The 24,888-nt window shown below is 35.3% G+C and overlaps 2 long non-coding RNA genes across 2 annotated transcripts; both read right to left on the minus strand.

Moving 5' to 3' along the window:
• Positions 1-7,979: 7,979 nt before the first annotated feature.
• LOC146754632 (uncharacterized) lies at positions 7,980-9,835 on the minus strand. The gene is made up of 2 exons (XR_014939048.1): positions 8,692-9,835; positions 7,980-8,459 (listed from the first exon to the last, which is right to left on the minus strand). It is a non-coding gene; the product is annotated as an uncharacterized LOC146754632 (long non-coding RNA).
• Positions 9,836-22,405: 12,570 nt separating this feature from the next.
• LOC146754633 (uncharacterized) lies at positions 22,406-24,261 on the minus strand. The gene is made up of 2 exons (XR_014939020.1): positions 23,118-24,261; positions 22,406-22,885 (listed from the first exon to the last, which is right to left on the minus strand). It is a non-coding gene; the product is annotated as an uncharacterized LOC146754633 (long non-coding RNA).
• Between the last annotated feature and the right edge of the window lie 627 nt (positions 24,262-24,888).

Consider the following 24,888-nt stretch of genomic DNA (forward strand, 5'->3'; position numbering starts at 1 on the left):
TTACAAAGCATCGTTTTAAAGAGAATGTGTCTTCTTTTGGGGATGAAAACCAGTAATTTAGGGAGAAATTGCTATTTGTAGGGATGAAAAGCATTAGTTTGGGAAGAAAACCATAGTTTTGCAAGGATGAAGAGCGATACCTAAGAGTGTACTTTTCATTTCTGGGATAAGTGTCGATATTCATGTGACCTACTTCTAAAATTTGTCAGAAATCGATATTTCTGTTGGAAATGTCATTCTTTTTTAGATGAAAAGAGTTATTCTGGAAACAGTGTGTTATATATGGCTAAAAACGATAATTTTGTAGAGAAATCGATTTCTTTTGAAGATGAAAACCACCTTTACGATTAGAAAATGCTGTTTGTAGAGATGAAAAACATTATTTTGGTAAGAAAACCATATTTTTGCAAGGGAAAAGAGTGATACCTAAGAGAGATCTTTTTATTTCTGGTATAAGTATTGATATTCCTGTGAATTTTTTCTAAAATCTGTCAGAAAAGAATATATCTGTTGGAAATGTCCTTATTTTGTAGAGGAGAAAAGGTATTTCCGTTAGTAACGTCCTCAATTTGTAGAAGAGAAAAGGTATTGTGGAAACAATGTGTCATATTTTGCTACAAAGCTTCATTTTGTAGAGAAAATGTCTTCTTTTAGAAATGAAAACAAGTATTTCTGGGAAACAACGCTATTTTAAAGGGATAAAAAGCATTATTTTGGTGAGAAAACCATGTCCTTGCAAGGATAAAGAATAATTCTTCGGAGAGAACTTTTATTTCAGGGATAGGTACTGATATTTGTGTGACATTCTTCTAAAATTTGTCAGAAATCGATATTTCTGTTGGAAATGTCCTTATTTTGAAGAGGGAAAGGGGTATTCCAATAACAGTGTTTCATATGTTGCTACAAGGGACCATTTGTAGAGAAAACGATTTCTATTGGGGATGAAAACCACTTTTTTGGGTAGAAAATGCTACTTGTAATGATGAAAAGCTTTGTATTGGTAAGAAAAAGAATTTTTGGCAAGATTCAAGAGTGATACCTGAGAGAGAACACATTTTTTTTCTGGTGTAAGTATTGATATTAGTGTGAAATACATCGGAAATTTGTCTGAAATGGATAATTCTTATGTTAATGTCATTATTTTGTAGGGGAAGACAGATATTCTGGAATCAATGTGTCATAATTTGTTACAAAGCATCGTTTTAAAGAGAATGTGTCTTCTTTTGGGGATGAAAACCAGTAATTTAGGGAGAAATTGCTATTTGTAGGGATGAAAAGCATTAGTTTGGGAAGAAAACCATAGTTTTGCAAGGATGAAGAGTGATACCTAAGAGTGTACTTTTCATTTCTGGGATAAGTATTGATATTCATGTCACCTACTTTTAAGATTTGTTAGAAATCGATATTTCTGTTGGAAATGTCATTTTTTTTTTGAAGAAAAGAGTTATTCTGGAAACAATGTGTCATATTTGGCTACAAACGATAATTTTGTAGAGAAATCGATTTCTTTTGAAGATGAAAACCACCTTTACGATTAGAAAATGCTGTTTGTAGAGATGAAAAGCATTATTTTGGTAAGAAAACCATATTTTTGCAAGGGTAAAGAGTGATACCTAAGAGAGACCTTTTTATTTCTGGTATAAGTATTGATATTCCTGTGAATTTTTTCTAAAATCTGTCAGAAAAGGATATATCTGTTGGAAATGTCCTTATTTTGTAGAGGAGAAAAGGTATTTCCGTTAGTAACGTCCTCAGTTTGTAGAAGAGAAAAGGTATTGTGGAAACAATGTGTCATATTTTGCTACAAAGCTTCATTTTGTAGAGAAAATGTATTCTTTTTGTGATGAAAACCAGTATTTCTGGGAAACAACGCTATTTTAAAGGGATAAAAAGCATTATTTTGGTGAGAAAACCATGTCCTTGCAAGGATAAAGAATGATTCTTAGGAGAGAACTTTTATTTCCGGGATAGGTACTGATATTTGTGTGACATTCTTCTAAAATTTGTCAGAAATCGATATTTCTGTTGGAAATGTCCTTATTTTGAAGAGGGAAAGAGGTATTCCAATAACAGTGTTTCATATGTTGCTACGAGGGACCATTTGTAGAGAAAACGATTTCTATTGGGGATGAAAACCACTTTTTTGGGTAGAAAATGCTACTTGTAATGATGAAAAGCTTTGTATTGGTAAGAAAAAGAATTTTTGGCAAGATTCAAGAGTGATACCTGAGAGAGAACACATTTTTTTCTGGTATAAGTATTGATATTAGTGTGAAATACATCGGAAATTTGTCTGAAATGGATAATTCTTATGTTAATGTCATTATTTTGTAGGGGAAGACAGATATTCTGGAATCAATGAGTCATAATTTGTTACAAAGCATCGTTTTAAAGAGAATGTGTCTTCTTTTGGGGATGAAAACCAGTAATTTAGGGAGAAATTGCTATTTGTAGGGATGAAAAGCATTAGTTTGGGAAGAAAACCATAGTTTTGCAAGGATGAAGAGTGATACCTAAGAGTGTACTTTTCATTTCTGGGATAAGTGTCGATATTCATGTGACCTACTTCTAAAATTTGTCAGAAATCGATATTTCTGTTGGAAATGTCATTTTTTTTTTTGAAGAAAAGAGTTATTCTGGAAACAATGTGTCATATTTGGCTACAAACGATAATTTTGTAGAGAAATCGATTTCTTTTTAAGATGAAAACCACCTTTACGATTAGAAAATGCTGTTTGTAGAGATGAAAAACATTATTTTGGTAAGAAAACCATATTTTTGCAAGGGTAAAGAGTGATACCTAAGAGAGACCTTTTTATTTCTGGTATAAGTATTGATATTCCTGTGAATTTTTTCTAAAATCTGTCAGAAAAGGATATATCTGTTGGAAATGTCCTTATTTTGTAGAGGAGAAAAGGTATTTCCGTTAGTAACGTCCTCAGTTTGTAGAAGAGAAAAGGTATTGTGGAAACAATGTGTCATATTTTGCTACAAAGCTTCATTTTGTAGAGAAAATGTATTCTTTTTGTGATGAAAACCAGTATTTCTGGGAAACAACGCTATTTTAAAGGGATAAAAAGCATTATTTTGGTGAGAAAACCATGTCCTTGCAAGGATAAAGAATGATTCTTAGGAGAGAACTTTTATTTCCGGGATAGGTACTGATATTTGCGTAACATTCTTCTAAAATTTGTCAGAAATCGATATTTCTGTTGGAAATGTCCTTATTTTGAAGAGGGAAAGAGGTATTCCAATAACAGTGTTTCATATGTTGCTACAAGGGACCATTTGTAGAGAAAACGATTTCTATTGGGGATGAAAACCACTTTTTTGGGTAGAAAATACTACTTGTAATGATGAAAAGCTTTGTATTGGTAAGAAAAAGAATTTTTGGCAAGATTCAAGAGTGATACCTGAGAGAGAACACATTTTTTTTCTGGTGTAAGTATTGATATTAGTGTGAAATACATCGGAAATTTGTCTGAAATGGATAATTCTTATGTTAATGTCATTATTTTGTAGGGGAAGACAGATATTCTGGAATCAATGAGTCATAATTTGTTACAAAGCATCTTTTTAAAGAGAATGTGTCTTCTTTTGGGGATGAAAACCAGTAATTTAGGGAGAAATTGCTATTTGTAGGGATGAAAAGCATTAGTTTGGGAAGAAAACCATAGTTTTGCAAGGATGAAGAGCGATACCTAAGAGTGTACTTTTCATTTCTGGGATAAGTGTCGATATTCATGTGACCTACTTCTAAAATTTGTCAGAAATCGATATTTCTGTTGGAAATGTCATTCTTTTTTAGATGAAAAGAGTTATTCTGGAAACAGTGTGTTATATATGGCTACAAACGATAATTTTGTAGAGAAATCGATTTCTTTTGAAGATGAAAACCACCTTTACGTTTAGAAAATGCTGTTTGTAGAGATGAAAAACATTATTTTGGTAAGAAAACCATATTTTTGAAAGGGTAAAGAGTGATACCTAAGAGAGACCTTTTTATTTCTGGTATAAGTATTGATATTCCTGTGAATTTTTTCTAAAATCTGTCAGAAAAGGATATATCTGTTGGAAATGTCCTTATTTTGTAGAGGAGAAAAGGTATTTCCGTTAGTAACGTCCTCAATTTGTAGAAGAGAAAAGGTATTGTGGAAACAATGTGTCATATTTTGCTACAAAGCTTCATTTTGTAGAGAAAATGTCTTCTTTTAGAAATGAAAACAAGTATTTCTGGGAAACAACGCTATTTTAAAGGGATAAAAAGCATTATTTTGGTGAGAAAACCATGTCCTTGCAAGGATAAAGAATAATTCTTCGGAGAGAACTTTTATTTCAGGGATAGGTACTGATATTTGTGTGACATTCTTCTAAAATTTGTCAGAAATCGATATTTCTGTTGGAAATGTCCTTATTTTGAAGAGGGAAAGAGGTATTCCAATAACAGTGTTTCATATGTTGCTACAAGGGACCATTTGTAGAGAAAACGATTTCTATTGGGGATGAAAACCACTTTTTTGGGTAGAAAATGCTACTTGTAATGATGAAAAGCTTTGTATTGGTAAGAAAAAGAATTTTTGGCAAGATTCAAGAGTGATACCTGAGAGAGAACACATTTTTTTTCTGGTGTAAGTATTGATATTAGTGTGAAATACATCGGAAATTTGTCTGAAATGGATAATTCTTATGTTAATGTCATTATTTTGTAGGGGAAGACAGATATTCTGGAATCAATGAGTCATAATTTGTTACAAAGCATCGTTTTAAAGAGAATGTGTCTTCTTTTGGGGATGAAAACCAGTAATTTAGGGAGAAATTGCTATTTGTAGGGATGAAAAGCATTAGTTTGGGAAGAAAACCATAGTTTTGCAAGGATGAAGAGTGATACCTAAGAGTGTACTTTTCATTTCTGGGATAAGTGTCGATATTCATGTGACCTACTTCTAAAATTTGTCAGAAATCGATATTTCTGTTGGAAATGTCATTTTTTTTTTTGAAGAAAAGAGTTATTCTGGAAACAATGTGTCATATTTGGCTACAAACGATAATTTTGTAGAGAAATCGATTTCTTTTGAAGATGAAAACCACCTTTACGATTAGAAAATGCTGTTTGTAGAGATGAAAAACATTATTTTGGTAAGAAAACCATATTTTTGCAAGGGTAAAGAGTGATACCTAAGAGAGACCTTTTTATTTCTGGTATAAGTATTGATATTCCTGTGAATTTTTTCTAAAATCTGTCAGAAAAGGATATATCTGTTGGAAATGTCCTTATTTTGTAGAGGAGAAAAGGTATTTCCGTTAGTAACGTCCTCAGTTTGTAGAAGAGAAAAGGTATTGTGGAAACAATGTGTCATATTTTGCTACAAAGCTTCATTTTGTAGAGAAAATGTATTCTTTTTGTGATGAAAACCAGTATTTCTGGGAAACAACGCTATTTTAAAGGGATAAAAAGCATTATTTTGGTGAGAAAACCATGTCCTTGCAAGGATAAAGAATGATTCTTAGGAGAGAACTTTTATTTCCGGGATAGGTACTGATATTTGCGTGACATTCTTCTAAAATTTGTCAGAAATCGATATTTCTGTTGGAAATGTCCTTATTTTGAAGAGGGAAAGAGGTATTCCAATAACAGTGTTTCATATGTTGCTACAAGGGACCATTTGTAGAGAAAACGATTTCTATTGGGGATGAAAACCACTTTTTTGGGTAGAAAATACTACTTGTAATGATGAAAAGCTTTGTATTGGTAAGAAAAAGAATTTTTGGCAAGATTCAAGAGTGATACCTGAGAGAGAACACATTTTTTTTCTGGTGTAAGTATTGATATTAGTGTGAAATACATCGGAAATTTGTCTGAAATGGATAATTCTTATGTTAATGTCATTATTTTGTAGGGGAAGACAGATATTCTGGAATCAATGAGTCATAATTTGTTACAAAGCATCTTTTTAAAGAGAATGTGTCTTCTTTTGGGGATGAAAACCAGTAATTTAGGGAGAAATTGCTATTTGTAGGGATGAAAAGCATTAGTTTGGGAAGAAAACCATAGTTTTGCAAGGATGAAGAGCGATACCTAAGAGTGTACTTTTCATTTCTGGGATAAGTGTCGATATTCATGTGACCTACTTCTAAAATTTGTCAGAAATCGATATTTCTGTTGGAAATGTCATTCTTTTTTAGATGAAAAGAGTTATTCTGGAAACAGTGTGTTATATATGGCTACAAACGATAATTTTGTAGAGAAATCGATTTCTTTTGAAGATGAAAACCACCTTTACGTTTAGAAAATGCGGTTTGTAGAGATGAAAAACATTATTTTGGTAAGAAAACCATATTTTTGCAAGGGTAAAGAGTGATACCTAAGAGAGACCTTTTTATTTCTGGTATAAGTATTGATATTCCTGTGAATTTTTTCTAAAATCTGTCAGAAAAGGATATATCTGTTGGAAATGTCCTTATTTTGTAGAGGAGAAAAGGTATTTCCGTTAGTAACGTCCTCAATTTGTAGAAGAGAAAAGGTATTGTGGAAACAATGTGTCATATTTTGCTACAAAGCTTCATTTTGTAGAGAAAATGTCTTCTTTTAGAAATGAAAACAAGTATTTCTGGGAAACAACGCTATTTTAAAGGGATAAAAAGCATTATTTTGGTGAGAAAACCATGTCCTTGCAAGGATAAAGAATAATTCTTCGGAGAGAACTTTTATTTCAGGGATAGGTACTGATATTTTTGTGACATTCTTCTAAAATTTGTCAGAAATCGATATTTCTGTTGGAAATGTCCTTATTTTGAAGAGGGAAAGAGGTATTCCAATAACAGTGTTTCATATGTTGCTACAAGGGACCATTTGTAGAGAAAACGATTTCTATTGGGGATGAAAACCACTTTTTTGGGTAGAAAATGCTACTTGTAATGATGAAAAGCTTTGTATTGGTAAGAAAAAGAATTTTTGGCAAGATTCAAGAGTGATACCTGAGAGAGAACACATTTTTTTTCTGGTGTAAGTATTGATATTAGTGTGAAATACATCGGAAATTTGTCTGAAATGGATAATTCTTATGTTAATGTCATTATTTTGTAGGGGAAGACAGATATTCTGGAATCAATGAGTCATAATTTGTTACAAAGCATCGTTTTAAAGAGAATGTGTCTTCTTTTGGGGATGAAAACCAGTAATTTAGGGAGAAATTGCTATTTGTAGGGATGAAAAGCATTAGTTTGGGAAGAAAACCATAGTTTTGCAAGGATGAAGAGTGATACCTAAGAGTGTACTTTTCATTTCTGGGATAAGTGTCGATATTCATGTGACCTACTTCTAAAATTTGTCAGAAATCGATATTTCTGTTGGAAATGTCATTTTTTTTTTTGAAGAAAAGAGTTATTCTGGAAACAATGTGTCATATTTGGCTACAAACGATAATTTTGTAGAGAAATCGATTTCTTTTGAAGATGAAAACCACCTTTACGTTTAGAAAATTCTGTTTGTGGAGATGAAAAACATTATTTTGGTAAGAAAACCATATTTTTGCAAGGGTAAAGAGTGATACCTAAGAGAGACCTTTTTATTTCTGGTATAAATATTGATATTCCTGTGAATTTTTTCTAAAATCTGTCAGAAAAGGATATATCTGTTGGAAATGTCCTTATTTTGTAGAGGAGAAAAGGTATTTCTGTTAGTAACGTCCTCAATTTGTAGAAGAGAAAAGGTATTGAGGAAACAATGTGTCATATTTTTCTACCAAGCTTCATTTTGTAGAGAAAATGTCTTCTTTTAGAAATGAAAACAAGTATTTCTGGGAAACAACGCTATTTTAAAGGGATAAAAAGCATTATTTTGGTGAGAAAACCATGTCCTTGCAAGGATAAAGAATGATTCTTAGGAGAGATGTTACCTCGATCTGGTAACCTGGAACGTCAAGTCCCTTTGTGAATGTGTATCGACGGCCCCGACCAAGTCACAGCTGTTTGTTACACCATTATGGTGAGCGGTAAAATGGCGTTTATTGGAATGTGAGGGTCCCTTATATAGGTATCCAGTTTCATCCTTATCTTTTATACATATGCATGACCCAGCAGGGGAGGGCCTATCACGTTACATCCCGAGGGTCCGATTTCGCCTAATACAACATCTCCCTCTCCCCATGCTTAACAAAACCATGCCCCGTTACAACGCAAGCGCCGATCCTAATCCTAATATATAAAGGTGTTAGTACTTATATAAATTTTTGTGGTGAGTTATTTAAAAAGTGACGTAAACATGCCGAGGTATGTGGTGCAGTGTGTAATAACGTTAGTGGTTCTTTAGTTAGTATTTTCAAGGCATCTTGGGCTATATTATACAGTTCATCCTTCTGCTCAAAGCTTCTCATATATCTGCTGGAACTCCATTTTCTCATTCAAAGTCCTTGCACCTGTGCCTCTTGAGCCAGCAGCAGGAAATCCATTGCAGCTTTATTCTGTAAAACAGTATGCCTGAAAGAAAAGTACTCAGCTTTCCATTAGTTTTCTGTTTCTCCCAGACCGCCCTTTTGGGTGATCACTGCATCAGATTTTACTTTTCTCGATGGGATCCATAAAATTTTTCCCGATTCTCTGTCCTTTACTGTGGCATAACCTCTTCGTTCAAAATGATTGATTGCATAATGTGCTGTGCCAATACTTCTGCCTGCTGGGCTACCAGGATCCTACCTCTGTGACCTTCCCGCTCCCCAAGGACACCTATCTTGTCCTTCAGGAGACGGTTGGCCCTTTCCACAATTGCTTGTCCCTGGGAATTCCCAGGGATGCCTGTTGAATGAGATATTCCCCAATGCTCATTGAGTAGATCTCGAGATGAAGCACGAGCCATTGTCTGTCTTGATGTGTTGCAGCACACCAAGGACCATGATGGCAGTGGCCCAGTGTCGCTGAGCTGCAGGGGACTTAAATGTTAACATAACCATCACTCAATCAAAACCTTCACTGATAATACACTAAACAGAAGATTACATGTAACGTCATAATTTTTTGAGTTGACATATACACACTCATTCAAGCATTCATTTTAGACAATTCTATAAATGAAAATTTCTAAGCTAATGTATTATTACTTATCAACAACTATGAGGTGGAAAACCACCAAAAGGAGAGAGAAGGAACACAGTAGTGGTGGATGCGATAGGCAGTGCCTGCAGGGCGTCCCCTGCTTCAAAGTACACTTTGCCTTTCTCACCCATCACAGATTCTCTCCTGTGCAGGCTTTTTTCACATGTGCCCCATATATGCATGGCCAGTGCATGATACAGAGCCCAGGTGGAACACCTGTTCTTAAAAGATAACAAACCACTATATTAGATCTCTCTACAATACAAACTACTCAGAAAAGTTATTAACAGCTATAGTCACTTATTTCTATTGTTACTTGCTTCACCCTTAGCTCCCTTCTTTTTTCTTTTAATTGGTAAGCTTTTTCTTGTTGACCTACTCCTACTATAGTTACAAAAATCATCTATGGGTAGTATAGTAATTCTTGATGCAGTACAGAGTGAGATGCACCTGAAACTGTCAGAAAACAAATATCTTTGCACTGCTGTGAGCACATTGCATTCAGCCCACTACGGGCAAAACTCATCCTGGGATCTTCAGGACCTGCTCTAGTAAAGCTGCCACCGTTCCATCCAACTCCACCACCACAATTCCCCCTCCATACAATTTCAAGCTCCATCAACAAATTTGTCCAAGTCCCTACCCTAATTCCCTCAATGTGTATATTATTGGGAGAAAATGAGGACATTCTTGCTCGACTAGGAAGAGATACTTCTAATGTCTTGCTTTTGTCCCCATTCGGAAGTAACGATTTGTTTGCTTTCACAAGCGGCGGAGCCGAGGGGCGGGGGGGGGGGGGGGGGGTAAGCAGTGAGGGGGGGCAGAGCGGGGGTTTGCGTTCTCTTGCTGGCATTTAAACTTTTCTGGCTAGAGCAGGTCACATTCAGTATTTTAACTCACTGTTCTTCTGTAATCTTTTTCCCGTTTTTTTTTTTTTTTTTTTTTTTTTTTTTTCACAATTCCACTACTCGAACCCTCAATTACACTTCCATGTAACATTAATAATTCCACTTCCATATAGCATTCATGTTTACACATCCCTATAACATTAACAGTTCCATACACCATTTGCATTTATACTTTCACATACCATAAACATTTAACAATCACAAAGACAGTGACAATAATCAATACAGTTTATCCTAAGCATTCTTCCTCTCCTCCAAGTTGTCAGCAGGAGTTTAACCGACTCCAACTCGGGCTGCCGTGGCTCGCTCGACAGCTGGTCTTGTATCCGCTTCAGAGACTCCACTCCAGCCCGGGGCCCCCTGACCGGGCCCCCAATTAACGATAAAAAGGAATGCCTCCCTTATCTTTGACCAATCCGAGACTTGGTCGCTCTTGTTCTCCCCTCTCCCTCCCCCCAGGTAGAGCTGGACCAGCAGCCCACCCTCTTGGGGAAGGGTTATGATGACTAGGAACGCCTCTGCCTCCGCCCCCGCTGATGAGGATTGGCTTCCATCTTGGTTAGTCCTATCCACCCCGCCCCCCGGGGCGGAACCACACCCACAACCCATCCCATCTCGAGGAAAGGACCCATCCTCCCGCCCCTGCTCACTCCCCTTCCCCACCCCCAAGGATGGGCGAAGGAGTGCAGAAGATACCGGTTGCTTTGGATACCAATATGGGGCCTCAGAGGAAGGATTCTCCTGGTCAAGAGATAAGGATGTGGAATGTGTGGAATGCTGCTGGACGGGGCCATCTGCTCGTTGTTCAGCCGGAGTGATGGGTGCGGTCTGGATGGCTCCCGCCACCTTGTCTTTGTCTTTCAAATCCTCACATCTGCAAGAGAAAAGGCCTCCCGACCCAATTCCCAAAGCAGCCCCAAGCCGAGTCTTCCCTTCTTTCCGAGCCGCTTTCAGCGCCCCAAGCACCAACCCCCACGTTTTGAACTCAGCATCTTTCTGCTCATTCATTGCGCGCTCACAGAGCGAAAAAGTTAAAGAGTCCCGCTTATTGTGATCCAAAATCACCCGAGGAGAGGAAAGCTCCCTCTCCTTTTCAAGACAACTAATGACGACTGCAATGTCCTTCTTAGAAGGCGTAGCTTTCCTACCATAGTAGGTTTTACAAAGTTGCAATACTACTCTAATGACGGAATACATTTACCCAGAGACCTGAAGTCTTCCTGGTCTTCTACGAACTATCGGCCGTAGGATAGGCGCAGCGCTGCATTCCCGTTTGCACCCCACCGAGAGTGCTTCCACGGGCTCGAACCGTGGATACCGCGTCCGTCAGCGCGGTTTTAGCAATCGCACACTCACCTCCAGGACTTTTCCTCACACGGGGCACCATTTGTTACCTCGATCTGGTAACCTGGAAAGTCAAGTCCCTTTGTGAATGTGTATCGACGGCCCCGACCAAGTCACAGCTGTTTGTTACACCATTATGGTGAGCGGTAAAATGGCGTTTATTGGAATGTGAGGGTCCCTTATATAGGTATCCAGTTTCATCCTTATCTTTTATACATATGCATGACCCAGCAGGGGAGGGCCTATCACGTTACATCCCGAGGGTCCGATTTCGCCTAATACAACAGAGAGAACTTTTATTTCCGGGATAGGTACTGATATTTGTGTGACATTCTTCTAAAATTTGTCAGAAATCGATATTTCTGTTGGAAATGTCCTTATTTTGAAGAGGGAAAGAGGTATTCCAATAACAGTGTTTCATATGTTGCTACAAGGGACCATTTGTAGAGAAAACGATTTCTATTGGGGATGAAAACCACTTTTTTGGGTAGAAAATGCTACTTGTAATGATGAAAAGCTTTGTATTGGTAAGAAAAAGAATTTTTGGCAAGATTCAAGAGTGATACCTGAGAGAGAACACATTTTTTTCTGGTGTAAGTATTGATATTAGTGTGAAATACATCGGAAATTTGTCTGAAATGGATAATTCTTATGTTAATGTCATTATTTTGTAGGGGAAGACAGATATTCTGGAATCAATGAGTCATAATTTGTTACAAAGCATCGTTTTAAAGAGAATGTGTCTTCTTTTGGGGATGAAAACCAGTAATTTAGGGAGAAATTGCTATTTGTAGGGATGAAAAGCATTAGTTTGGGAAGAAAACCATAGTTTTGCAAGGATGAAGAGTGATACCTAAGAGTGTACTTTTCATTTCTGGGATAAGTGTCGATATTCATGTGACCTACTTCTAAAATTTGTCAGAAATCGATATTTCTGTTGGAAAAGTCATTCTTTTTTAGATGAAAAGAGTTATTCTGGAAACAGTGTGTCGTATTTGGCTACAAACGATAATTTTGTAGAGAAATCGATTTCTTTTGAAGATGAAAACCACCTTTACGATTAGAAAATGCTGTTTGTAGAGATGAAAAACATTATTTTGGTAAGAAAACCATATTTTTGCAAGGGTAAAGAGTGATACCTAAGAGAGACCTTTTTATTTCTGGTATAAGTATTGATATTCCTGTGAATTTTTTCTAAAATCTGTCAGAAAAGGATATATCTGTTGGAAATGTCCTTATTTTGTAGAGGAGAAAAGGTATTTCCGTTAGTAACGTCCTCAGTTTGTAGAAGAGAAAAGGTATTGTGGAAACAATGTGTCATATTTTGCTACAAAGCTTCATTTTGTAGAGAAAATGTATTCTTTTTGTGATGAAAACCAGTATTTCTGGGAAACAACGCTATTTTAAAGGGATAAAAAGCATTATTTTGGTGAGAAAACCATGTCCTTGCAAGGATAAAGAATGATTCTTAGGAGAGAACTTTTATTTCCGGGATAGGTACTGATATTTGCGTGACATTCTTCTAAAATTTGTCAGAAATCGATATTTCTGTTGGAAATGTCTTTATTTTGAAGAGGGAAAGAGGTATTCCAATAACAGTGTTTCATATGTTGCTACAAGGGACCATTTGTAGAGAAAACGATTTCTATTGGGGATGAAAACCACTTTTTTGGGTAGAAAATACTACTTGTAATGATGAAAAGCTTTGTATTGGTAAGAAAAAGAATTTTTGGCAAGATTCAAGAGTGATACCTGAGAGAGAACACATTTTTTTTCTGGTGTAAGTATTGATATTAGTGTGAAATACATCGGAAATTTGTCTGAAATGGATAATTCTTATGTTAATGTCATTATTTTGTAGGGGAAGACAGATATTCTGGAATCAATGAGTCATAATTTGTTACAAAGCATCTTTTTAAAGAGAATGTGTCTTCTTTTGGGGATGAAAACCAGTAATTTAGGGAGAAATTGCTATTTGTAGGGATGAAAAGCATTAGTTTGGGAAGAAAACCATAGTTTTGCAAGGATGAAGAGCGATACCTAAGACTGTACTTTTCATTTCTGGGATAAGTGTCGATATTCATGTGACCTACTTCTAAAATTTGTCAGAAATCGATATTTCTGTTGGAAATGTCATTCTTTTTTAGATGAAAAGAGTTATTCTGGAAACAGTGTGTTATATATGGCTACAAACGATAATTTTGTAGAGAAATCGATTTCTTTTGAAGATGAAAACCACCTTTACGTTTAGAAAATGCTGTTTGTAGAGATGAAAAACATTATTTTGGTAAGAAAACCATATTTTTGCAAGGGTAAAGAGTGATACCTAAGAGAGACCTTTTTATTTCTGGTATAAGTATTGATATTCCTGTGAATTTTTTCTAAAATCTGTCAGAAAAGGATATATCTGTTGGAAATGTCCTTATTTTGTAGAGGAGAAAAGGTATTTCCGTTAGTAACGTCCTCAATTTGTAGAAGAGAAAAGGTATTGTGGAAACAATGTGTCATATTTTGCTACAAAGCTTCATTTTGTAGAGAAAATGTCTTCTTTTAGAAATGAAAACAAGTATTTCTGGGAAACAACGCTATTTTAAAGGGATAAAAAGCATTATTTTGGTGAGAAAACCATGTCCTTGCAAGGATAAAGAATAATTCTTCGGAGAGAACTTTTATTTCAGGGATAGGTACTGATATTTGTGTGACATTCTTCTAAAATTTGTCAGAAATCGATATTTCTGTTGGAAATGTCCTTATTTTGAAGAGGGAAAGGGGTATTCCAATAACAGTGTTTCATATGTTGCTACAAGGGACCATTTGTAGAGAAAACGATTTCTATTGGGGATGAAAACCACTTTTTTGGGTAGAAAATGCTACTTGTAATGATGAAAAGCTTTGTATTGGTAAGAAAAAGAATTTTTGGCAAGATTCAAGAGTGATACCTGAGAGAGAACACATTTTTTTTCTGGTGTAAGTATTGATATTAGTGTGAAATACATCGGAAATTTGTCTGAAATGGATAATTCTTATGTTAATGTCATTATTTTGTAGGGGAAGACAGATATTCTGGAATCAATGTGTCATAATTTGTTACAAAGCATCGTTTTAAAGAGAATGTGTCTTCTTTTGGGGATGAAAACCAGTAATTTAGGGAGAAATTGCTATTTGTAGGGATGAAAAGCATTAGTTTGGGAAGAAAACCATAGTTTTGCAAGGATGAAGAGTGATACCTAAGAGTGTACTTTTCATTTCTGGGATAAGTATTGATATTCATGTCACCTACTTTTAAGATTTGTTAGAAATCGATATTTCTGTTGGAAATGTCATTTTTTTTTTTGAAGAAAAGAGTTATTCTGGAAACAATGTGTCATATTTGGCTACAAACGATAATTTTGTAGAGAAATCGATTTCTTTTGAAGATGAAAACCACCTTTACGATTAGAAAATGCTGTTTGTAGAGATGAAAAGCATTATTTTGGTAAGAAAACCATATTTTTGCAAGGGTAAAGAGTGATACCTAAGAGAGACCTTTTTATTTCTGGTATAAGTATTGATATTCCTGTGAATTTTTTCTAAAATCTGTCAGAAAAGGATATATCTGTTGGAAATGTCCTTATTTTGTAGAGGAGAAAAGGTATTTCCGTTAGTAACGTCCTCAGTTTGTAGAAGAGAAAAGGTATTGTGGAAACAATGTGTCATATTTTGCTACAAAGCTTCATTTTGTAGAGAAAATGTATTCTTTTTGTGATGAAAACCAGTATTTCTGGGAAACAACGCTATTTTAAAGGGATAAAAAGCATTATTTTGGTGAGAAAACCATGTCCTTGCAAGGATAAAGAATGATTCTTAGGAGAGAACTTTTATTTCCGGGATAGGTACTGATATTTGCGTGACATTCTTCTAAAATTTGTCAGAAATCGATATTTCTGTTGGAAATGTCCTTATTTTGAAGAGGGAAAGAGGTATTCCAATAACAGTGTTTCATATGTTGCTACGAGGGACCATTTGTAGAGAAAACGATTTCTATTGGGGATGAAAACCACTTTTTTGGGTAGAAAATGCTACTTGTAATGATGAAAAGCTTTGTATTGGTAAGAAAAAGAATTTTTGGCAAGATTCAAGAGTGATACCTGAGAGAGAACACATTTTTTTCTGGTATAAGTATTGATATTAGTGTGAAATACATCGGAAATTTGTCTGAAATGGATAATTCTTATGTTAATGTCATTATTTTGTAGGGGAAGACAGATATTCTGGAATCAATGAGTCATAATTTGTTACAAAGCATCGTTTTAAAGAGAATGTGTCTTCTTTTGGGGATGAAAACCAGTAATTTAGGGAGAAATTGCTATTTGTAGGGATGAAAAGCATTAGTTTGGGAAGAAAACCATAGTTTTGCAAGGATGAAGAGTGATACCTAAGAGTGTACTTTTCATTTCTGGGATAAGTGTCGATATTCATGTGACCTACTTCTAAAATTTGTCAGAAATCGATATTTCTGTTGGAAATGTCATTTTTTTTTTTGAAGAAAAGAGTTATTCTGGAAACAATGTGTCATATTTGGCTACAAACGATAATTTTGTAGAGAAATCGATTTCTTTTGAAGATGAAAACCACCTTTACGATTAGAAAATGCTGTTTGTAGAGATGAAAAACATTATTTTGGTAAGAAAACCATATTTTTGCAAGGGTAAAGAGTGATACCTAAGAGAGACCTTTTTATTTCTGGTATAAGTATTGATATTCCTGTGAATTTTTTCTAAAATCTGGCAGAAAAGGATATATCTGTTGGAAATGTCCTTATTTTGTAGAGGAGAAAAGGTATTTCCGTTAGTAACGTCCTCAGTTTGTAGAAGAGAAAAGGTATTGTGGAAACAATGTGTCATATTTTGCTACAAAGCTTCATTTTGTAGAGAAAATGTATTCTTTTTGTGATGAAAACCAGTATTTCTGGGAAACAACGCTATTTTAAAGGGATAAAAAGCATTATTTTGGTGAGAAAACCATGTCCTTGCAAGGATAAAGAATGATTCTTAGGAGAGAACTTTTATTTCCGGGATAGGTACTGATATTTGCGTGACATTCTTCTAAAATTTGTCAGAAATCGATATTTCTGTTGGAAATGTCCTTATTTTGAAGAGGGAAAGAGGTATTCCAATAACAGTGTTTCATATGTTGCTACAAGGGACCATTTGTAGAGAAAACGATTTCTATTGGGGATGAAAACCACTTTTTTGGGTAGAAAATACTACTTGTAATGATGAAAAGCTTTGTATTGGTAAGAAAAAGAATTTTTGGCAAGATTCAAGAGTGATACCTGAGAGAGAACACATTTTTTTTCTGGTGTAAGTATTGATATTAGTGTGAAATACATCGGAAATTTGTCTGAAATGGATAATTCTTATGTTAATGTCATTATTTTGTAGGGGAAGACAGATATTCTGGAATCAATGAGTCATAATTTGTTACAAAGCATCTTTTTAAAGAGAATGTGTCTTCTTTTGGGGATGAAAACCAGTAATTTAGGGAGAAATTGCTATTTGTAGGGATGAAAAGCATTAGTTTGGGAAGAAAACCATAGTTTTGCAAGGATGAAGAGCGATACCTAAGAGTGTACTTTTCATTTCTGGGATAAGTGTCGATATTCATGTGACCTACTTCTAAAATTTGTCAGAAATCGATATTTCTGTTGGAAATGTCATTCTTTTTTAGATGAAAAGAGTTATTCTGGAAACAGTGTGTTATATATGGCTACAAACGATAATTTTGTAGAGAAATCGATTTCTTTTGAAGATGAAAACCACCTTTACGTTTAGAAAATGCTGTTTGTAGAGATGAAAAACATTATTTTGGTAAGAAAACCATATTTTTGCAAGGGTAAAGAGTGATACCTAAGAGAGACCTTTTTATTTCTGGTATAAGTATTGATATTCCTGTGAATTTTTTCTAAAATCTGTCAGAAAAGGATATATCTGTTGGAAATGTCCTTATTTTGTAGAGGAGAAAAGGTATTTCCGTTAGTAACGTCCTCAATTTGTAGAAGAGAAAAGGTATTGTGGAAACAATGTGTCATATTTTGCTACAAAGCTTCATTTTGTAGAGAAAATGTCTTCTTTTAGAAATGAAAACAAGTATTTCTGGGAAACAACGCTATTTTAAAGGGATAAAAAGCATTATTTTGGTGAGAAAACCATGTCCTTGCAAGGATAAAGAATAATTCTTCGGAGAGAACTTTTATTTCAGGGATAGGTACTGATATTTGTGTGACATTCTTCTAAAATTTGTCAGAAATCGATATTTCTGTTGGAAATGTCCTTATTTTGAAGAGGGAAAGAGGTATTCCAATAACAGTGTTTCATATGTTGCTACAAGGGACCATTTGTAGAGAAAACGATTTCTATTGGGGATGAAAACCACTTTTTTGGGTAGAAAATGCTACTTGTAATGATGAAAAGCTTTGTATTGGTAAGAAAAAGAATTTTTGGCAAGATTCAAGAGTGATACCTGAGAGAGAACACATTTTTTTCTGGTGTAAGTATTGATATTAGTGTGAAATACATCGGAAATTTGTCTGAAATGGATAATTCTTATGTTAATGTCATTATTTTGTAGGGGAAGACAGATATTCTGGAATCAATGAGTCATAATTTGTTACAAAGCATCGTTTTAAAGAGAATGTGTCTTCTTTTGGGGATGAAAACCAGTAATTTAGGGAGAAATTGCTATTTGTAGGGATGAAAAGCATTAGTTTGGGAAGAAAACCATAGTTTTGCAAGGATGAAGAGTGATACCTAAGAGTGTACTTTTCATTTCTGGGATAAGTGTCGATATTCATGTGACCTACTTCTAAAATTTGTCAGAAATCGATATTTCTGTTGGAAATGTCATTTTTTTTTTTGAAGAAAAGAGTTATTCTGGAAACAATGTGTCATATTTGGCTACAAACGATAATTTTGTAGAGAAATCGATTTCTTTTGAAGATGAAAACCACCTTTACGATTAGAAAATGCTGTTTGTAGAGATGAAAAACATTATTTTGGTAAGAAAACCATATTTTTGCAAGGGTAAAGAGTGATACCTAAGAGAGACCTTTTTATTTCTGGTATAAGTATTGATATTCCTGTGAATTTTTTCTAAAATCTGTCAGAAAAGGATATATCTGTTGGAAATGTCCTTATTTTGTAGAGGAGAAAAGGTATTTCCGTTAGTAACGTCCTCAGTTTGTAGAAGAGAAAAGGTATTGTGGAAACAATGTGTCATATTTTGCTACAAAGCTTCATTTTGTAGAGAAAATGTATTCTTTTTGTGATGAAAACCAGTATTTCTGGGAAACAACGCTATTTTAAAGGGATAAAAAGCATTATTTTGGTGAGAAAACCATGTCCTTGCAAGGATAAAGAATGATTCTTAGGAGAGAACTTTTATTTCCGGGATAGGTACTGATATTTGCGTGACATTCTTCTAAAATTTGTCAGAAATCGATATTTCTGTTGGAAATGTCCTTATTTTGAAGAGGGAAAGAGGTATTCCAATAACAGTGTTTCATATGTTGCTACAAGGGACCATTTGTAGAGAAAACGATTTCTATTGGGGATGAAAACCACTTTTTTGGGTAGAAAATACTACTTGTAATGATGAAAAGCTTTGTATTGGTAAGAAAAAGAATTTTTGGCAAGATTCAAGAGTGATACCTGAGAGAGAACACATTTTTTTTCTGGTGTAAGTATTGATATTAGTGTGAAATACATCGGAAATTTGTCTGAAATGGATAATTCTTATGTTAATGTCATTATTTTGTAGGGGAAGACAGATATTCTGGAATCAATGAGTCATAATTTGTTACAAAGCATCTTTTTAAAGAGAATGTGTCTTCTTTTGGGGATGAAAACCAGTAATTTAGGGAGAAATTGCTATTTGTAGGGATGAAAAGCATTAGTTTGGGAAGAAAACCATAGTTTTGCAAGGATGAAGAGCGATACCTAAGAGTGTACTTTTCATTTCTGGGATAAGTGTCGATATTCATGTGACCTACTTCTAAAATTTGTCAGAAATCGATATTTCTGTTGGAAATGTCATTCTTTTTTAGATGAAAAAAGTTATTCTGGAAACAGTGTGTTATATATGGCTACAAACGATAATTTTGTAGAGAAATCGATTTCTTTTGAAGATGAAAACCACCTTTACGTTTAGAAAATGCTGTTTGTAGAGATGAAAAACATTATTTTGGTAAGAAAACCATATTTTTGCAAGGGTAAAGAGTGATACCTAAGAGAGACCTTTTTATTTCTGGTATAAGTATTGATATTCCTGTGAATTTTTTCTAAAATCTGTCAGAAAAGGATATATCTGTTGGAAATGTCCTTATTTTGTAGAGGAGAAAAGGTATTTCCGTTAGTAACGTCCTCAATTTGTAGAAGAGAAAAGGTATTGTGGAAACAATGTGTCATATTTTGCTACAAAGCTTCATTTTGTAGAGAAAATGTCTTCTTTTAGAAATGAAAACAAGTATTTCTGGGAAACAACGCTATTTTAAAGGGATAAAAAGCATTATTTTGGTGAGAAAACCATGTCCTTGCAAGGATAAAGAATAATTCTTCGGAGAGAACTTTTATTTCAGGGATAGGTACTGATATTTTTGTGACATTCTTCTAAAATTTGTCAGAAATCGATATTTCTGTTGGAAATGTCCTTATTTTGAAGAGGGAAAGAGGTATTCCAATAACAGTGTTTCATATGTTGCTACAAGGGACCATTTGTAGAGAAAACGATTTCTATTGGGGATGAAAACCACTTTTTTGGGTAGAAAATGCTACTTGTAATGATGAAAAGCTTTGTATTGGTAAGAAAAAGAATTTTTGGCAAGATTCAAGAGTGATACCTGAGAGAGAACACATTTTTTTTCTGGTGTAAGTATTGATATTAGTGTGAAATACATCGGAAATTTGTCTGAAATGGATAATTCTTATGTTAATGTCATTATTTTGTAGGGGAAGACAGATATTCTGGAATCAATGAGTCATAATTTGTTACAAAGCATCGTTTTAAAGAGAATGTGTCTTCTTTTGGGGATGAAAACCAGTAATTTAGGGAGAAATTGCTATTTGTAGGGATGAAAAGCATTAGTTTGGGAAGAAAACCATAGTTTTGCAAGGATGAAGAGTGATACCTAAGAGTGTACTTTTCATTTCTGGGATAAGTGTCGATATTCATTTGACCTACTTCTAAAATTTGTCAGAAATCGATATTTCTGTTGGAAATGTCATTTTTTTTTTTGAAGAAAAGAGTTATTCTGGAAACAATGTGTCATATTTGGCTACAAACGATAATTTTGTAGAGAAATCGATTTCTTTTGAAGATGAAAACCACCTTTACGTTTAGAAAATTCTCTTTGTGGAGATGAAAAACATTATTTTGGTAAGAAAACCATATTTTTGCAAGGGTAAAGAGTGATACCTAAGAGAGACCTTTTTATTTCTGGTATAAATATTGATATTCCTGTGAATTTTTTCTAAAATTTGTCAGAAAAGGATATATCTGTTGGAAATGTCCTTATTTTGTAGAGGAGAAAAGGTATTTCTGTTAGTAACGTCCTCAATTTGTAGAAGAGAAAAGGTATTGAGGAAACAATGTGTCATATTTTGCTACCAAGCTTCATTTTGTAGAGAAAATGTATTCTTTTAGAAATGAAAACAAGTATTTCTGGGAAACAACGCTATTTTAAAGGGATAAAAAGCATTATTTTGGTGAGAAAACCATGTCCTTGCAAGGATAAAGAATGATTCTTAGGAGAGAACTTTTATTTCCGGGATAGGTACTGATATTTGTGTGACATTCTTCTAAAATTGGTCAGAAATGGTTATTTCTGTTGGAAATGTCTTTATTTTGAAGAGGGAAAGAGGTATTCCAATAACAGTGTTTCATATGTTGCTACAAGGGACCATTTGTAGAGAAAACGATTTCTATTGGGGATGAAAACCACTTTTTTGGGTAGAAAATGCTACTTGTAATGATGAAAAGCTTTGTATTGGTAAGAAAAAGAATTTTTGGCAAGATTCAAGAGTGATACCTGAGAGAGAACACCTTTTTTTCTGGTGTAAGTATTGATATTAGTGTGAAATACATCGGAAATTTGTCTGAAATGGATAATTCTTATGTTAATGTCATTATTTTGTAGGGGAAGACAGATATTCTGGAATCAATGAGTCATAATTTGTTACAAAGCATCATTTTAAAGAGAATGTGTCTTCTTTTGGGGATGAAAACCAGTAATTTAGGGAGAAATTGCTATTTGTAGGGATGAAAAGCATTAGTTTGGGAAGAAAACCATAGTTTTGCAAGGATGAAGAGTGATACCTAAGAGTGTACTTTTCATTTCTGGGATAAGTGTCGATATTCATGTGACCTACTTCTAAAATTTGTCAGAAATCGATATTTCTGTTGGAAATGTCATTTTTTTTTTTGAAGAAAAGAGTTATTCTGGAAACAATGTGTCATATTTGGCTACAAACGATAATTTTGTAGAGAAATCGATTTCTTTTGAAGATGAAAACCACCTTTACGTTTAGAAAATTCTGTTTGTGGAGATGAAAAACATTATTTTGGTAAGAAAACCATATTTTTGCAAGGGTAAAGAGTGATACCTAAGAGAGACCTTTTTATTTCTGGTATAAATATTGATATTCCTGTGAATTTTTTCTAAAATCTGTCAGAAAAGGATATATCTGTTGGAAATGTCCTTATTTTGTAGAGGAGAAAAGGTATTTCTGTTAGTAACGTCCTCAATTTGTAGAAGAGAAAAGGTATTGAGGAAACAATGTGTCATATTTTTCTACCAAGCTTCATTTTGTAGAGAAAATGTCTTCTTTTAGAAATGAAAACAAGTATTTCTGGGAAACAACGCTATTTTAAAGGGATAAAAAGCATTATTTTGGTGAGAAAACCATGTCCTTGCAAGGATAAAGAATGATTCTTAGGAGAGATGTTACCTCGATCTGGTAACCTGGAACGTCAAGTCCCTTTGTGAATGTGTATCGACGGCCCCGACCAAGTCACAGCTGTTTGTTACACCATTATGGTGAGCGGTAAAATGGCGTTTATTGGAATGTGAGGGTCCCTTATATAGGTATCCAGTTTCATCCTTATCTTTTATACATATGCATGACCCAGCAGGGGAGGGCCTATCACGTTACATCCCGAGGGTCCGATTTCGCCTAATACAACATCTCCCTCTCCCCATGCTTAACAAAACCATGCCCCGTTACAACGCAAGCGCCGATCCTAATCCTAATATATAAAGGTGTTAGTACTTATATAAATTTTTGTGGTGAGTTATTTAAAAAGTGACGTAAACATGCCGAGGTATGTGGTGCAGTGTGTAATAACGTTAGTGGTTCTTTAGTTAGTATTTTCAAGGCATCTTGGGCTATATTATACAGTTCATCCTTCTGCTCAAAGCTTCTCATATATCTGCTGGAACTCCATTTTCTCATTCAAAGTCCTTGCACCTGTGCCTCTTGAGCCAGCAGCAGGAAATCCATTGCAGCTTTATTCTGTAAAACAGTATGCCTGAAAGAAAAGTACTCAGCTTTCCATTAGTTTTCTGTTTCTCCCAGACCGCCCTTTTGGGTGATCACTGCATCAGATTTTACTTTTCTCGATGGGATCCATAAAATTTTTCCCGATTCTCTGTCCTTTACTGTGGCATAACCTCTTCGTTCAAAATGATTGATTGCATAATGTGCTGTGCCAATACTTCTGCCTGCTGGGCTACCAGGATCCTACCTCTGTGACCTTCCCGCTCCCCAAGGACACCTATCTTGTCCTTCAGGAGACGGTTGGCCCTTTCCACAATTGCTTGTCCCTGGGAATTCCCAGGGATGCCTGTTGAATGAGATATTCCCCAATGCTCATTGAGTAGATCTCGAGATGAAGCACGAGCCATTGTCTGTCTTGATGTGTTGCAGCACACCAAGGACCATGATGGCAGTGGCCCAGTGTCGCTGAGCTGCAGGGGACTTAAATGTTAACATAACCATCACTCAATCAAAACCTTCACTGATAATACACTAAACAGAAGATTACATGTAACGTCATAATTTTTTGAGTTGACATATACACACTCATTCAAGCATTCATTTTAGACAATTCTATAAATGAAAATTTCTAAGCTAATGTATTATTACTTATCAACAACTATGAGGTGGAAAACCACCAAAAGGAGAGAGAAGGAACACAGTAGTGGTGGATGCGATAGGCAGTGCCTGCAGGGCGTCCCCTGCTTCAAAGTACACTTTGCCTTTCTCACCCATCACAGATTCTCTCCTGTGCAGGCTTTTTTCACATGTGCCCCATATATGCATGGCCAGTGCATGATACAGAGCCCAGGTGGAACACCTGTTCTTAAAAGATAACAAACCACTATATTAGATCTCTCTACAATACAAACTACTCAGAAAAGTTATTAACAGCTATAGTCACTTATTTCTATTGTTACTTGCTTCACCCTTAGCTCCCTTCTTTTTTCTTTTAATTGGTAAGCTTTTTCTTGTTGACCTACTCCTACTATAGTTACAAAAATCATCTATGGGTAGTATAGTAATTCTTGATGCAGTACAGAGTGAGATGCACCTGAAACTGTCAGAAAACAAATATCTTTGCACTGCTGTGAGCACATTGCATTCAGCCCACTACGGGCAAAACTCATCCTGGGATCTTCAGGACCTGCTCTAGTAAAGCTGCCACCGTTCCATCCAACTCCACCACCACAATTCCCCCTCCATACAATTTCAAGCTCCATCAACAAATTTGTCCAAGTCCCTACCCTAATTCCCTCAATGTGTATATTATTGGGAGAAAATGAGGACATTCTTGCTCGACTAGGAAGAGATACTTCTAATGTCTTGCTTTTGTCCCCATTCGGAAGTAACGATTTGTTTGCTTTCACAAGCGGCGGAGCCGAGGGGCGGGGGGGGGGGGGGGGGAAGCAGTGAGGGGGGGCAGAGCGGGGGTTTGCGTTCTCTTGCTGGCACTTAAACTTTTCTGGCTAGAGCAGGTCACATTCAGTATTTTAACTCACTGTTCTTCTGTAATCTTTTTCCCGTTTTTTTTTTTGTTTTTTTTTTTTTTTTTCACAATTCCACTACTCGAACCCTCAATTACACTTCCATGTAACATTAATAATTCCACTTCCATATAGCATTCATGTTTACACATCCCTATAACATTAACAGTTCCATACACCATTTGCATTTATACTTTCACATACCATAAACATTTAACAATCACAAAGACAGTGACAATAATCAATACAGTTTATCCTAAGCATTCTTCCTCTCCTCCAAGTTGTCAGCAGGAGTTTAACCGACTCCAACTCGGGCTGCCGTGGCTCGCTCGACAGCTGGTCTTGTATCCGCTTCAGAGACTCCACTCCAGCCCGGGGCCCCCTGACCGGGCCCCCAATTAACGATAAAAAGGAATGCCTCCCTTATCTTTGACCAATCCGAGACTTGGTCGCTCTTGTTCTCCCCTCTCCCTCCCCCCAGGTAGAGCTGGA

Source organism: Coturnix japonica, chromosome W (assembly GCF_054131305.1).
Source record: "Coturnix japonica strain WE chromosome W, WE-NBRP24, whole genome shotgun sequence".
Classification (NCBI taxonomy): Eukaryota; Metazoa; Chordata; class Aves; order Galliformes; family Phasianidae; genus Coturnix; species Coturnix japonica.